This window comes from Jatropha curcas, chromosome 5 (genome assembly GCF_041381405.1).
Source record: "Jatropha curcas cultivar XTBG-Jc1 chromosome 5, XTBG_Jcur_1.0, whole genome shotgun sequence".
Classification (NCBI taxonomy): Eukaryota; Viridiplantae; Streptophyta; class Magnoliopsida; order Malpighiales; family Euphorbiaceae; genus Jatropha; species Jatropha curcas.
This window is the reverse complement of record NC_143155.1, coordinates 14956250-14972476: the sequence shown is the minus strand read 5'-3', so window position 1 is coordinate 14972476 and position 16227 is coordinate 14956250.

Sequence of the window (16227 nt, the reverse complement as noted above, 5' to 3'; positions counted from 1 at the left end):
CCGATTGCATTGACCGATCCACCCGACTGAGACTTACGGGATGGATAGTTGTACTGATATTGAGGAAGTGGGTTGTTCTTGGTGCTTGGCTTACTCTTTTCCGAAGGTTTAGTAATTTTTCCACTGTCAATCAAATCTTGAATATCGTGCCTTAGTTTGAAACATTCATCAGTTGAGTGCCCTTTGCACTGATGGTAATCACAATTTCGGTCCATATACCTCCCTCGCACGGGTTTAGTCGGATCGACTGGCAGCTTTGACAACACCCCATTCTTGATGCAAGATCTTAGTACTGTGCTCAAAGGTCTTCCTAAGTCAGTGAACTCTCTCCTAGTTCTCTCATTAACTGCACCTATTACGGCATTACTAGCTCCTGACTGATTCTGATTACTGCTTCCGGCACCTCTGTCACCATAAGAAGTCCGGTAGTTACCAAACCCTCTGTTCTTCTTCTTTTCTTCCTTGTACAATTCCTCGATGTTTAGACCAGCACTTTGAACCAGAGAAAAATCAGTGAGCGGCTGAGTCAGCATCCTTTCTTTGAAGAAGGGCAACAAGCTCCTGCTAAAGATTCTGATCAGCTCTTTGTCCTTTGGCCTTGTCTGAACTCTATACAGCTTAGTTCTCCACCTCCTGTAGTAATCAGAAAAGCTTTCATCCTTCCCTTGTCTTAAACTCTCCAGGTCTCGCAGACTGAACTCATCACTCTCTTCAGTCTTGAAATGTTTGAGAAAAGCTGTCTGTAGTTTGATCCAATTCTTCTGAACCTCCTCGTCTAAACCGTCATACCACCTCCGATAGTCCTTATGTAGTGTTTGCGGGAATGCTCGCAAAACATCTTCCTCATTATACCGGTTCATTTGGGATACTAGGAGAAATTCAGACAAGTGAGAACGAGGATCATTATCTCCTTCAAATATAGAATGCTTGAAGGTCTTGAATGAGGCCGAACTGGTCGGGTGCAGAACATACTCAGTTATATGAAAATTGGTGGCTGGGTCTTTCTCCTTTACTGCCGCCATTTTGTCGAATCTTTCTTTCAGATCGGCGAGTTGCTTGAGCATATCATTTTCAACTGGGACAGTGTTTCCCACAGAAGCCTGATTACTTGACACAGGTTCCGGGATCGGCCTCTCTTCAGCCACAGGTTGGCTACCCGAAGGGGGAGTATTCTGATTTTGGGCCCTGTCTTGAGCAAGAGCCGCAGCCACAATCTGAGCAATGGTTCTTATCTGGGCTTCAGAAAATCCGGTTTCATTTTCTGTGTTATCCGCCATTTCTGCTGGATCTGAATCGGGTTCTAAATCTGATGAACTGGACTGATTCACGGAGCTAACTGGAGCGAATTCGGGGATTGGGGATGTTCTGATTAAACGTTGACCAGGATGCCGATTCCAAACTCTCAAAGTAGTTTCCCGGGAAGGATCAATTTTGACAAAAAGATTTCTGAGTTACAGAGGGTCCTGCATGTATGCATGTGAAAATGAGAGCACTTAGGATGAATAATGCATTTCTAATGCGCTAAAACCGATATGGAAATAAGATCTCGATTTCAACGACCGGATCAAAAATTCGGTATGAATAATGCATCAATAACTTATTTTGTATTTGAATATTTTGAGCATTATCTGTCGTCGACCGTTCCTTTTGGATTTACGGTTGACTATTTTCTCTCGAGTCCCTAACTTTTGCCTCGGAATGAAAGATTTTCCAAGCGGGATTTTTGTTATTTTTGTGTATATTTTGTATCCTTACCTTTTGCCATGGAACATATGGTCCCAAGCAGGATTTTTCTTTTATTTCGTTACAAGATCTTATAATCTCTCACTTATTTTCAGATAATGAGGGAAATGTTAAAATACAAAGGAATTGCAACCCCCTTATAACTCCCTTTTCTTTTGGGTATTAATTCACTATAAGTAATTGCATTATATTATTCGTAACGAATTTGAAATCCGGTCTCAAAATCAAGGTCAAATGTCCATATCGAACATTTAGCTCTTATTAATGTATGGTTGAAAAGGAAGGTGTTACATGGTGCATGAATGTCACAACATATGTACAATTTGTATCATACAGGGGAATGGGAGTTGGGAAATGCATGCCTTCCAACCTTATTTCTCCCACACACGGATTCCATTGGTATAAATTCCGACATATGTTTCCTAGGAATAGGTTTAATCTCGACAACCAACAGGGGGTTTTGAGATTGACGATATAAGCTCTCGGAAATGAATGCGGCATTACAACAGCAAATAGAATCGGGTGCACCTTAGAGGAAGTAACTAAGGCTTTGAACTATGTGCATGGGCTTCGGTCTCATTGGGCTGAACAAAGTCTGGGTTCCGCAAACAGGATTCGGGCTTTTGTTGGGCCTACTCCTTTTGACGCACCTTTAAGGTACTAGGCTTGCGGTTGGTAGTAATGTTATTTCTCGGATGGATGCACCTAAATCGCATGGTCTAGGCTAGATCCACCGTCAAACTTAACACCAGTACCGAAGGGTGATACGGGTAGAATGAGGTGAGAAGCAAGGAATGCGAGTGAATGCAAAAATCCTAAAAAGAAAAGGAAAGCAATTAAACATATACGGACGATCAATAATTTTCCATCGGCTTTTCTAACCAATTTTATTTAGAAAAAGTAGGCTTTTAGAGTCAATTCCTAATTGCAACCACTAAATTATTAAAAATAACCGGGGATTAATGGGTGCAAATTCCCAGTGAAGTCGCCAAACTGTTTTCGCCGAAATCCCGAACCCCGGAAGGATCTCGAAAAACATTTTTGGAGTTATTTGTTTATTATTGTTTTGAAAAAGGTGATAAAAATCTTTTTTGGATGTTCGATGCCAATAAATCGGTCTTATAAAATATTTTGAGTCGCCATCCATTATTTCGGCAATGGGACCGTTTCCAATTTTATTTTATAAAAATGACTCCATTTTAACCCATATTATTTAAGGCCTTTTACTTGAGATAAAACTGGTCAGGCGTACCAAATACAATTCTAGGTAAGGGAATTGGGTACGTCGGTCCGTTGGAAGCCGACGCCCGGAAAAACCGGCCTCTTTTAACCTATGATTTCTAATTTGATTTTATTTTAGAAAAAGTCAATTATTTGAACCCAACCCGAATAAATCGAACCGAGTTCCTATGTGGAAAATTAATTAACCGTCCCAATTAGATTCATCCATTGCATTCATCACAAATAAAGTATATCATCCACCATCCATCCATAATACATATCAAATAAAATAAAAGACCCGCTCTTGCCTTATGGTTAAAGGCGGGCCACAAACCGAGTCTAAAAATATAATTAATAATAAATAACAAAAAAAAAATCCCTCAAAAACTCATTATCATCAATAATTGATTGACCTTGTTTGATTAAAACTTAGTTTGCCCATAATTGATTACCTCCTGGATTAGGGTTAGAACCTACTTAATTGACATGGAATTTAAATAAAATACCAAAAGTAAATTGAAGCTGGGAAACAGTCGCGTCACGCAACTGTCCTACAAAGAACAGTCGCGTGACGCAACTCTTGTCTCTTATTCTGGAGCTTGTAACAGTTGCGCCACGCAGCTGTTCTACGAAGAACAGTCGCGTGACGGAACTCTAATTACAGCCTTGTAGATTAGAACAGTCGCGTCATGCAGCTGTTCTATGAAGAACAGTTGCGTGACGGAACTTCCAGCCGCGTGATGGAACTCTTCATAGTTTATTCAAAACACGTAGACACTTCGATTATTTATTTACAGTGAAATGCTAAGCAAAGTATAAAAAGAAATAAAAAAAAAACTGTATATTTGAATAGCTGCGTCACGCAGGTAGTCTAATCCAAGATAAGGGACTTTAGGACACGAACAGTCGCGTCACGCAGGTGATAGCTGCGTGACGCGGCTGCTCTGGTCCACAACCACCTTTCAAACCTACCCTTTTTATGTTTTCTTTTATTTTAAGCGTTTAGAACTAACCCAGAAGGGTTAAACAATAGGCAAACTTGTGTTTTATCAATAACAGTCCAGTCAAATAGTGTGAAAATGGGATTTTAAGAGGTAAAATGCTAGAAATGAAAGAGAAAGGTTAAGATTGTTACCTAACCCTCAGATTTGAGGATTGCATACGTTGGTATTGATCTAGAAGTAGTGTTTCACAGTCACAAGAATGTAATCACCAGGTTCTTTTACGAAAAACAAAACGATTTTTCCTCTCTTTTCCTCTTTCTTTATCTTCTCTTTTTTTGTTATTTTTCTTTGATTTTAAATCTAGATATCTATGACTTGATCTATCCCAAATGTACTCAGACGAGTTCTTGAGAAAGAGCTTTAGTCGTTTTTTGATACCTAAACTCAGAAAATTATGTCTTAGAGAAAAACCAGAGCAAAAATCTTAAAGAACGTCTAAAAGTCCTGTTTTTGCTGTGTAATGCAGTATTTATATGGCTAGGGCGACAGAGAAGTCACGTCACGCGGGTATAAGCTACGTGATGTAGCCATAAGCCTGCGTGACGCGACTTACTTTTCATACTGTTGCCGCATATCCATACAAACAGTGCAGGCCATTGCAGGGGCGCGCGCCAGGGGTGTCAGACCCGTTAGAGCTGCGTGGCGCAGCTAACAGTGGCGTTACGCGGGTTGTAGCTGCGTGACGCAGCCCTAACGTGGGTCAGGCTCCTTTAGACGGTTTGATTCAGATTTTCTGGTTCAAACATTCCTGGTTAACCGTGAAACTTTATCCCTTGTCCTCATATCATCACCAGGTTAGGCGGGGCATAAAATTACGCGTCAACAATGCTCAAAATGATGAAAGTTGGATTCTTGCTATGCAAGAAGAACTAAATCAGTTTGAGATAAACCAAGTTTGGAAACTTGTTTCTAGACCTAAAAGCTATTCTGTTATTGGAACAAAATGGGTGTTTAGAAATAAGCTTGATGAACAAGGTAATGTTGTGAGAAACAAAGCAAAGTTAGTGGCTCAAGGGTACAACCAAGAAGAGGGAATCGATTTTGATGAGACCTTTGCTCCGGTTGCTAGACTTGAGGCCATTAGAATGCTTTGTGCATTTACTTATTTTAAAAATTCATGTTATATCAAATGGATGTGAAAAGTGCCTTTCTAAATTGTTTTCTAAATGAAAAGTGTATGTAAAACATGACAAATTTGCTATATTTCAATAGAATTTTGATAGAAATTTTCTTGTTTATTCCCCCAAGCAGATTGGGTTTAAATGGACTGAAGTATCCACAAATTTGGGAATAAATTCCTAAATTACAGCCCTAATTGATGCCCATTGTCTCCTAATTATGGCTGGCAATTATAGCCTTAATTGGCACCCTAATTGATGCCTAATTTGTCTCCTAATTGATGGTTATTTACAGCTATCTTACAACAGTATAGTCAATTAATTACAATAGTATACTAACATCCCCCTCAAATTGATGATGTGCGATCAAGAAGCATCAATTTGCCAACGAGAAATTGATGACGCTGTCTTATCATAGATTTTATGAATACATCAGCAATTTGAAGAGCAGTGGAGACATGTGGAAGAGAAATGACACCTGTATCTACGGCCTCTCGAATAGAATGACAGTCGACTTCGATATGTTTGGTATGTTCATGAAAAACTGGATTTGTAGCAATTTGTATGGCACTAGTGTTGTTAGCATGCAGAGGAGTAGAATGAGGCTGAGGAAATCCAATTTCAGCAAGTAACCCATGTAACCAAACAATCTCTGAGCAAGCAACGGACATAGCCCGATATTCAGACTCAGTAGAAGATTTTGAAACACGGTCTTGTTTCTTACTTTTCCAAGATATCAAAGAATTGCTAAGAAACATACACCAACCAGTTATAGAGTGTCGAGTGTCTGGACAACCGGCCCAATCAGCATCACTGTAAGCAACAAGGCGTACAGGAGAGCCAGTAGGAAAGAATAAACCCCGAAAAGATGTGCTAAGAAGATAGCGAATGATTCGACGAATTGCCACTAGATGTAAGTAACGCGGGGTACTCATGAATTGACTGACTTGCTGAACTGCAAAAGAAATATCGGGCCGTGTAATAGTCAGATAATTCAAACTGCCAACTAATTGCCGATAAAGAGATGGATCAGGAAGAAGATCTCCGTTTTGACTATGATACTTGATGTTTAATTCCAAAGGATTATCAACTGGGGATGAATCTTGAAGGCCTGCTAAAGTAATCAAATCTGTAGTATATTTTTGTTGATGCAAAAATATCCCAAAACAATCATAGTGAACTTTCAGTCTTAAGAAATATGTAAGTGGACCAAGATCCTTCATATTAAAAGAAGTTTGAAGAGATTGTTGAAGATTAAGGATCGTTGATGTGTTAGTGCCAGTGATAATAATGTCATCTACATATACAAGGAGTAGAACAAAACCAACAGAACTCTTGTGAAGGAACAAAGAGGAGTCATATTTACTTTGCAGAAAGGAAAACTGAAGTAAGGTGGACCGAAACTTGTCAAACCAGGCACGTGGAGCTTGTTTTAGTCCATACAAAGACTTTTTAACTTACACACATATGTTGAAGATGAGGAAGTCAAACCTAGTGGAAGTGTCATATAAATATCTTCTTTAAGATCACCATGAAGAAAAGCATTTTTGACATCCATTTGATGAAGAGGCCAACGCTGAGAAGCAGCAACTGCAATAATAGTACGGACAATAGTCATTTTTGCAACTGAAGCAAAGGTCTCCTCATAGTCTACTCCGTACTTTTGCTTATTGCCAAGAGCAACCAATCGAGCTTTATATCGATCCAAAGTTCGATTAGAATGAAGCTTGACTGAATAAACCCATTTGCATCCAATGGGCTTAACATTTGGAGGGCAAGGAAGAATTTCCCATGTATGATTGTCGTTAAGAGCTTGAAGTTCGTCCTGCATGGCTTTTTGCCAACATTTATTCTTGGAGGCTTATGAGTAACAACATGGAATAGAAATATCAGATAAAGTGGTAGAATATCCAGCAGGATTATCAGAAAAACCATACCGTCTTGGAGGTCGAGATACTCTGGTAGATCAACGCAAAGTAGATTAAGGAGAATTAGACATAGATAAGGGATCAGTCTCGGGAAGAGGCTCCGTTGGTTGACGTCTTTCATATACAAATCCAGGCTTAAACTGATTAGGAACAATTGGTAAATCCTCAAAAATTGGAAGAATGGGAGAAGTAGAAGAAGACTTAGCAAGATTAGGAAAGAAATATTGATGCTCAAAGAAAATGACATTTCGAGAAACACGAAATTTGTTAGAAGTGGAATCATAGCAAACAAAACCCTTTTGAGAAGCATTATAACCCATAAACGCACATTTATCAGATTGAGCTAAAAGTTTATGACGTTCATGAGAAGGTAGATGAACAAAACAAACACAACCAAATGTGTGTAAATCATGATAATTAGGATATTGATGATACATATGAAAATATGGAGAGTCAAGATTTAACACCTGAGAAGGCATTCTATTAATTAGATAAGTTGCAGTAGATAAGGCTTCAACCCAAAACTTAGATGGAACTGAAGATCCAATTAACAACGTTCAGGTTACATCCAAAAGATGACGATTTTTACGCTTAGCAACTCCATTTTCTTGTGGTGTATAAGGACATGAACGTTGTGAGACAATCCCTTTCTTACGAAGAAAATGCTAAAATTCATGAGACATATATTCTCCTCCAGAATCATATCGTAATATTTTAATGCAAGTAGAAAACTGAGTCTCAACATTGGCTAAAAGGTCTTGAAAACAGAATATACATCAGATTTAGAATGAAGGAAGTATACCCATGTATATCTACTGTAATCATCAATAAATGTCACAAAGTACTTGTATTGAGCATGAGAAATAACAGGCGTAATGCCCTAGAAATCACTATGAATTATATCAAAACATTGGACAGCACGACTATCGTGAGAAGGAAAAGGAAGAGTTTGCTTTTATCGAGTCTAAATGTGGAACAATCAAAAGGAACCTTAACAAGGAGTTCTTTATTGCCCAAGAAACCAGAATTTGATAAATGAGATAAAATAATAGGATTAGGATGACCTAAATGTCTATGCCATAGTTCACTCTTACTAATAACTGTAGTACAAAATAAAGAGATACGAGGAATGGAAAATATTAGTGGAAATAATCTCCCAACTTTAGGCCCCTTCGCGATTACTGTCCTTGATGCCTGATCCTGCACAAGACAACCATTACGAGAGAAATGCACATTATAATTGTTATCTACTAACTGACCAACCGAAAGAAGCTTAGTTGAGAGCTTTGGAGATATAAAAACATTGTTGAAACATGGTCTAAGATCTCCAATCTTAGTAATAGGTATTGTACTACCATTTGCAATCTGAATTTCAGTTGAACCATGATATTTGCGAACATTGGTGAGCATGCTAGATGTGTTTGTCATATGATTTGAGGCAGCAGAATCAATAAGCCAAATTTGAGAGGGGGAGCTATTCTTACCTTGTAGTCCTAAGGCGGAGAAAGCTAAAATAATCATTCGTTGCACCATTTCTGGAGTAAGAATCACAGGTTCAGCAGGTGAAGAGAGAGTTGTAGAAACTGTTGGAGCAGCAAAATGAGTGAGATTATTTGGTGCAATTGGGGCAGCATTCGCTTTTCGGTTTTAAGGCTGTGTCGAACACTTCTTTATGACATGTCCTGACTGTTTGCAATAATTACAAAACTTCTTTCCACAATTGGTAGCAATATGGGCATAATTTTTGCAGTTATAACATTGAATTCTACTCATGTCCCGACCCTTTCCTCTTCCTTGGGTAGCAAAAGCAATCTTGACAGTATTTTCTTGTTGGAGAGAGTTTTGAATGAGAAGACATTGTTCTTCGCGAAGTAATTCACCAAAACAAATATCTAAAGAAGGTGAGGGAACACGACTCATTAAATTTGAGCAAGGTGTCTCAAATTCAGACCTCAACTTCATTAAGAATTGATCTCTTTTGCTTTGCTCATGAATTTCTTAAAGTACAGAGAGAGATTCTATAGGCACTTTAGCATAAATAGTGTCAGTAAACTCAGCCTATAAATTCTGAAAACCAGAATAATATTCTTGAATGGAGAGATTTCCTTAGAAATAATTAGCAATATCACTCTCCAATTGAAAACGTCTTGCAGCATTGTCTTGATTGTAGACCTTTTTTAAGTAATCCCACATGGCTTTTGCAGTTTTAGAAGACCTCAGATTAGGAGCAATAAGAGGGTCGACTGACCCCAAAATCCATGTCATTACTCTTATATCTCTAACTTTCCAATGAAGTAACTCCTTGGCATCTTTAGGAGCTGGATCACTTCCATCTATATGGCCCAACAGTTCTTTTCCTGTAACAAAGAGCTGGAACTGAAATTCCCATGAAGAGTAATTTTTTCGGGTGAAACAAACATGAAAACTCTCAACTGCGTTTGAAGTGGCCATCTCAAATAGCACAACAAGACTAGAAATGCAAAATTAGCAATAATAAAACCAGGAGCAGGTCTACTAGAAGAAGCAGCAAACCCACCAAGATGAAAATCCTACAGCCAGAAAGTTGCAAGATAGAAAAATGTCCACCAGAATCTCTTCCAAATGAAGAGAACCTCCAAATAGAAATTCAGAATTTCTATGACCGAGAGTTCATCAAAGATATGAACTAAACAAAGAAAGCAGAAACAGATACTACAGAATTAGAGACAGCAGAATATGCACTTTTTTCTTCAAAAAAAAAAAAAAAAAAAAACAAAGCTGAAACTCATAAAAGAACAGCTCTAAAATTGCCTAACTAGGCTCTGATACCATGACAAATTTGCTGTATTTCAATAGAATTTTGATAGAAATTTGCTTGTTTATTCCCCCAAGCTGATTGGGTTTAAATAGACTGAAGTATCCACAAATTTGGGAATAAATTCCTAAATTACAGCCCTAATTGATGCCCATTGTCTCCTAATTATGGCTGGCAATTACAGCCTTAATTGGCTCCCTAATTGATGCCTAATTTGTCTCCTAATTGATGGTTATTTACATCTATCTTATAACAGTATAGTCAATTTATTACAATAGTATACTAACAGAACAACCACCCGGTTTTGAAGTCTAAGATAAACCAAATCATGTTTACAAACTTACTAAAGCTCTTTATGGTTTGAAACAAGCTTCTAGAGCTTGGTATGAAAGAATAAGTAAGTTTTTATTAGAAAATGGTATTTCTAGAGGAAAGGTTGATACTACACTATTTATTAAAAATAAAGCACATGATATTCTAGTTGTACAAATCTATGTTGATGACATAATCTTTGGTTCTACTAATGACCTTCTTTGTAAGGAATTTTCTAAGATTATGCAGGGAGAGTTTGAAATGAGTATGATGGGAGAGTTAAATTTCCTCTTTGGACTTCAAATCAAACAATGTGATAATGGAATTTTCATAAACCAAGGCAAGTATACTCGAGAATTGTTAAAACGGTTCAAAATGGAAAATGCCAAGGTATGTAGTACATCAATGACTCCATCCTTAAAATTAGAAAAAGATGAAAAGGAAAAGGATGTGGATGTTAAATTGTTTAGAAGTATGATTGGTTCTTTGCTATATTTGACTGCAAGCAGACTTGACATTCACTTTAGTGTTTATTTATGTGCTAGATTTCAATCATGTCCCAAATCTCATTTAATTGCTGTAAAAAGAATTCTAAGATATCTTTGTGGAACTTCTAACTTGGGTCTGTGGTATTCTAAAGGTGATACATTTGATCTTGTTGGGTATAGTGATTCTGATTTTGCAGGAAGTAAGAATAGATAGAAAAAGCATGTATGGAACTTGTCAGTTTCTAGGTAGCGCCCTTGTATCATGGTTAAGCAAGGAACAGACATCCGTTGCTCTTTCTACAATAGAGGTAGAATATATTGCTACTGGAAGTTGTGTATCACAAGTTCTGTGGATCAAGCAATAGTTGGCAGACTATGGTCTAAAATTAGAAACAATTCCAATCAAATGTGACAACATAAGCGCCATCAACTTATCTAAGAATCCAATCTAACATTCCAGAACCAAGCACATAGAACTCAGACATCACTTCATACATGATCATGTTCAAAAAGGTGATATAGTGATTAAGTTCATTCCTACAGAAAAGCAATTGGCAGATATCTTTACTAAACCTTTGAGTGAAAGCCAATTTCGCTTAATTAGAAGAGAACTTGGTATGTTAGTTCTAAACTCTTAACTTTAGAACTTTATAAGTATGTTCTAAAATGCTTTCTATATTTGAGATTGAAAGACCTGCTCTATGTTATTCTGTGTGACTTTGAAAAACATTTTTGTCTAAAAGAGATGCATAATGTCCTGATGTGAAGTTCTAATGTCATCATCAGATTCTATTTTTTAGACAAAATTAAAATAGTCAATTTTTTTTTCATTTTATTGTGTATTTATCTTATTCGTTTCGTCTTTATTTTATCTTGGTTTGCTTCTTTATTTTATTTTGTTTTGTTTTAGTTTTGGCAGCATTTTTTTTTATCTAAATATTTTAGTTGGTTTAACTTTCCTTAAAACTTTTTTATTCCTTTAAGTTTTCATCTTTATTAGAACTTTTTTTTAAGTGTTTCTCTCTTTCCTAAATTTTATAACTTCTCTAATTAAGCACTCTTCTCTTCTATCAGAACTGTTTTCTCTTCTCCATCTCCTTCTCACAAACGAAACCCTAAACACTTTCTGCTCTAAAAACCCTAACCATGGCCAAATCAAGTTCTACTTCTTCCTCCTCTGATTCTTTAACAGAACAAGAACTTCAACTTCTTAAGAGATTATCTAAAAAGTACGACAAGAAAGAATCAGGACAGAAGAAATCCATTGAGGAATTGAGTTCGAAGAAAGACAAATCGAAGAGTAAAACGAAAAAATCAAAAGGGGAAGGAAAATCAAATGAGAGGGTCTCTAGTTCTCACAACAAAGGTAAAGCCATTTTATCTCCTTATCGTCTTATGCGTTCATATGTTATAGACTGGAAATTCTTTGGGAAAGAAGAATTCAACTTTAGGGAACTTTTTGAGTTCCAGGGATGGATGGAGTTTCTGTCTTTAAATAGACCTTCCTATAAGGATTTGGTAAAAGAGTTCTATGGCTCTCTCAAAGCCACTGGTTCAGAGACGTTGTCTGTGAAAATCGAGGGTGAAACCAAAGTGTTATCTTGCACTGATTTGAGCAAAATTTTCAGAGTACCAGACACTGGGTCTAGGATAGCAAAGATAAAGGATATCTCTAAGGTAGAAGGGTATAAAAAGGAAGAATTAGTAAAGAAAATGATTAGAAAAGGTTCTGTGAAAAAACAGAATGTAATTGAGTGCTCCAATCTTAGCGATAGCCTGAAGTGGTTGTATAAGCTTATTGTTCACTTTATCTATCCAAAGAGCGGTTCGCTCACATATGTAAACCAAGTTGAACTGTGCATAATGTTGCATATAATTGAAAAGAAACCCTTCAATCTATGCCATATTATTTTTGATAAAATGCAAAACAACCCAAAGAAATTACCCTATGGTATTGTGCTTACCCCTGTCTTTGAGTTTTTGGAAGTTGATTTAGATAAGATTGAGGGTCATAGTGTTTCAAAGTTGGATAGTGGATCTTTGAAACTAAAGGATGATGAAGGTCAAGAAGAAAAAGAGAAAGAATATGTTGAGGACAAAGAAAAGGCAGAAAAAGAAAGAATAGAAGAAGAAAAATTAAGGTTAGAAGAAAAAGAAGAAGCTCAGAATAAGAAGAAGAAGAAGAAGAGAAGGTTAGTAAAAGGAAAAGGAAAATTAGAGGAAGCTAAGAAAGAAGATTCAGAAGAAGAGAAAAAGGAAGAAACAGAAAAAGAAAAATAGACAACAGTTGAGGTTGAAATAGAGTCAGAAAAAGAGCTAGAAAAAGAGGAAGACAAAGAGAAAGATGAAGCTGGAACTGAAAAGAAAAACGATTATATTGATCCTGGAAAAGAGACTAAGTCAATTGAAAAAGGAGAGGCAATAGAAGTTGAGGAAGCCAGTGATGCTAATACAGAAAAGTTAGAATGAACTGAAGAAGAAAAGGAGACTGAGGTTGAGGCTAAGAAGGAATCAGAATTCCTTACAGCACAAAGGAGTAGAGAGGTTATGCTGGGCAAACTTGAAAAAGAACTCATTGAAGAACATAATAAGGAACTTAATGAGGCTATCAAACACAATAAGGCTGTGATTGCATATAATCAGTCCCTTATTGAGTCTATGGAAAGGATGAAAAGTGTCACTGAGAGAAGGCTAGTTACTCTAAAGGTAAAGGGTACACCCTACACTCATACCTCAGAAAAGCCTAAGAGGGTGAAGCACACTGTAGGAAAGCATAAAGTTCATAGAAGGAAGCCTCCACTGCATCCCTCTTCTAAACGTCCTGAGAGTCCTGCTGAAACTTCTCCTGCACAGAACCTCAGAAGTTCCAAAAGACTTAGAACTGATTCCAAACCCCTCTGACTCCCTTCTAATCTACTCTGACTATGTTTTGCAAACTATTTTCTGTTATTTGTTTTAGTTTTTTTTATTTGTGTTTGTAGTTTGTGTTATTTGAATTCTATTTAAATTTTCTAGATTTGTTTTTTTTTTTGTTTGTTTATTTGCTCTTTTTTTACTAATCCTCTTTTATGATGACAAAAAGGGGAAGAAAACAGGCTATTTTTGTGCTTAAGTACTTGAAGGAGAATGTTACATTTTTTTAGTACTTAATCTATATGCTTATCATATTCTAATCTGTGTTGTTTTGTTTCCATATAAACAAAATATGCTTGGTGCTTTATATGATGATCTGATAGTTAAAATTTTTTTTATTGTTTCTATCGTATGTTCTGCATGATAGATTTAGAACTCAGTTTTAATTCTAATATCAATTTCTAAATCTATATTTGCTCTGATCATATGCTCTGATTGTTAGACTTCAGAACTCAGTTCTTAATTCTAAACATATGTTCTAAATGTTAGACTTAGAAGTTAGTTTTAACTCTAGAGTCAGTTTCTAAAAACCATATTCTGTTCTAATCCCCACAGATATTTTACTGCACTTATTTAGAGGGAGTTTTATAAGTTCTAATCTTGCTTCATGATAAATCTATTTTGTTTAGAACTTGAATTTTGTAGACATGCATAAATTTACAGGGAGCACATGATTTTATATTTGATAAACTTATTGATTTTGCCATCATCAAAAAGGGGGAGATTGTTGGCTCAAGGGTCAATGCCATCTTGAGATTTTGATGATTATGCAAAACAAATAAATTTAATATTTTGTGCTAATATTATCTTATGCAGATTTATTTATTTCTAAAAATGGAAACTGATAAAGAAGGCAAGTTCCTACAAATCCAAGATTAATTGAAGAGTAGTGAAGATCTTTTTTAGTATCTTAAGATTTATTGTAGGATAGAGAGAATATTCCTTTACAACCACAAAAGTATTTCTTCTCTCTCTAAAAAATGATTTTCAAAATATTACCTTAAATAATAAAAGTCACAAATCTCGATTTTGATTTTCGTACCTAAAAGAAGAAGATTTTGGCTTAAATATTTTTGGTAACAAAATATCTTTATATCTTTTTATTTTTGGAAATTATTTTATAAAGAAAGTCCAAAATCTTGCTTTTATTTGCTTACCTTAAAAGGAAAGATTTTGACCCAAAATATTTTTGGCAATAAGATCTTTATATATTTTAGTTTTAGAAAGTCAAAATTCTTCTTTAAAGGCTAAAGATTACACTTTCTAAAATGGGATCCACATCCCTTTATAAAAGGCGTCTTCTTCTTATAAAGACGTGGGTAATTCGTTTTATAAGAGTAAGAGTTAATTGCTTCAATGTTTTATCTCTCAAAACTCTCTCTTAACCCCCTTATTTCTTTTCGTCTTATTGCTTCAAGAAACATTTTTAAAAGAAAAGAAAATTTTACAACAACATATATTGAAAAACAGTTCTGTTCTTTAAATTGATTTTCTAATCTTGATTTCTGTTTTTCCTATGCTTATATTTGTATTTCTCTTTGTCTATATAGATTTTGTAATCTGTTGTAGACAGGTTTTTTATTTGACAAACTTTTGTGTAATAGCTTTGGTGAAAAGTTATTGTGAAATAGGTTATCAAGCGACCTTCTCCTTGTGTGAGATTCTAATGTCTTGATTTGAGTTTCTGTTCTCTGCAAAAACAGAAAGGGTTAAGGTTGACTAGAACTTTTGGAAAATCTAATGGGACAAAGGGTAGATCTAGGTGTTGATCTATTGCCTTGTACTGTTGGTTTGTCTCTTACCCTTGAAAAGAGATAACATAGTGGAGGATCTCAAGATGAGTCTTGGGGAGTGGATGTAGGCGAGTTAATGCCGAACCACTATAAATCGCTGTGTTTATCTTTTTATTTTACGAAGTTCTGCTTGATTCCATTTTACTTACACTTTTGTTAATCTTTTAGAAGTGCAAAGTTGTTAATAATTTTATGGTTCTAAACTCGGATAAGCTTTATCTTTATTAAACATTAGAACTCTGGATTTCTGCATTGTGATTATAGCAAGTTCTAATCTGCTCTTCTATATTCAGTATAAATTACAATTTGAATTTTAATTAGTTTTCTAAGTTTGCTTAAAGCTTTGTGAAGCAGTTCTAAAATTCAATAATTGTCTTTCACATAATCTTTAATAATTGTCTAAGATTTATGAAGTAGTTCTAAACGTAAGAACTTTCCTTCATAAAGTGTTTCTGAAATTGATTAAGATTTGTAAAGCAGTTCTAATCTATAGCTGATCTTTACAAAGTTTTTCTAATCTTGCATTAAGTTTTGTAAGGAAGTTCTAATCTTGATAACTTACTCTGACAAACGCTTTCTATCTCCGCTGCAACAGAATTCTAATTTTGTTTTTGAAAGTTATATTTTTTTTTTTAAACCCAATTCACCCGCCTCTCTTGGGTTGTGCCATACATATATGGAGTGCAGAAGGGGATGCAACTCCCTCCTCATATAACCTATTGAAAATATTATAACCATGTTATCCTCTTATCCTAGATGATCCACATCACTCCAATTCTCACAACATCCATTTGCAACACAACACTTTTAATCATATCACATGCTCTTATCCTAGGTGATCCACATCACTCCAATTCTCAGAACATCCATTTACAACACAGCACATTTAATCATATTACACACACACAAATAT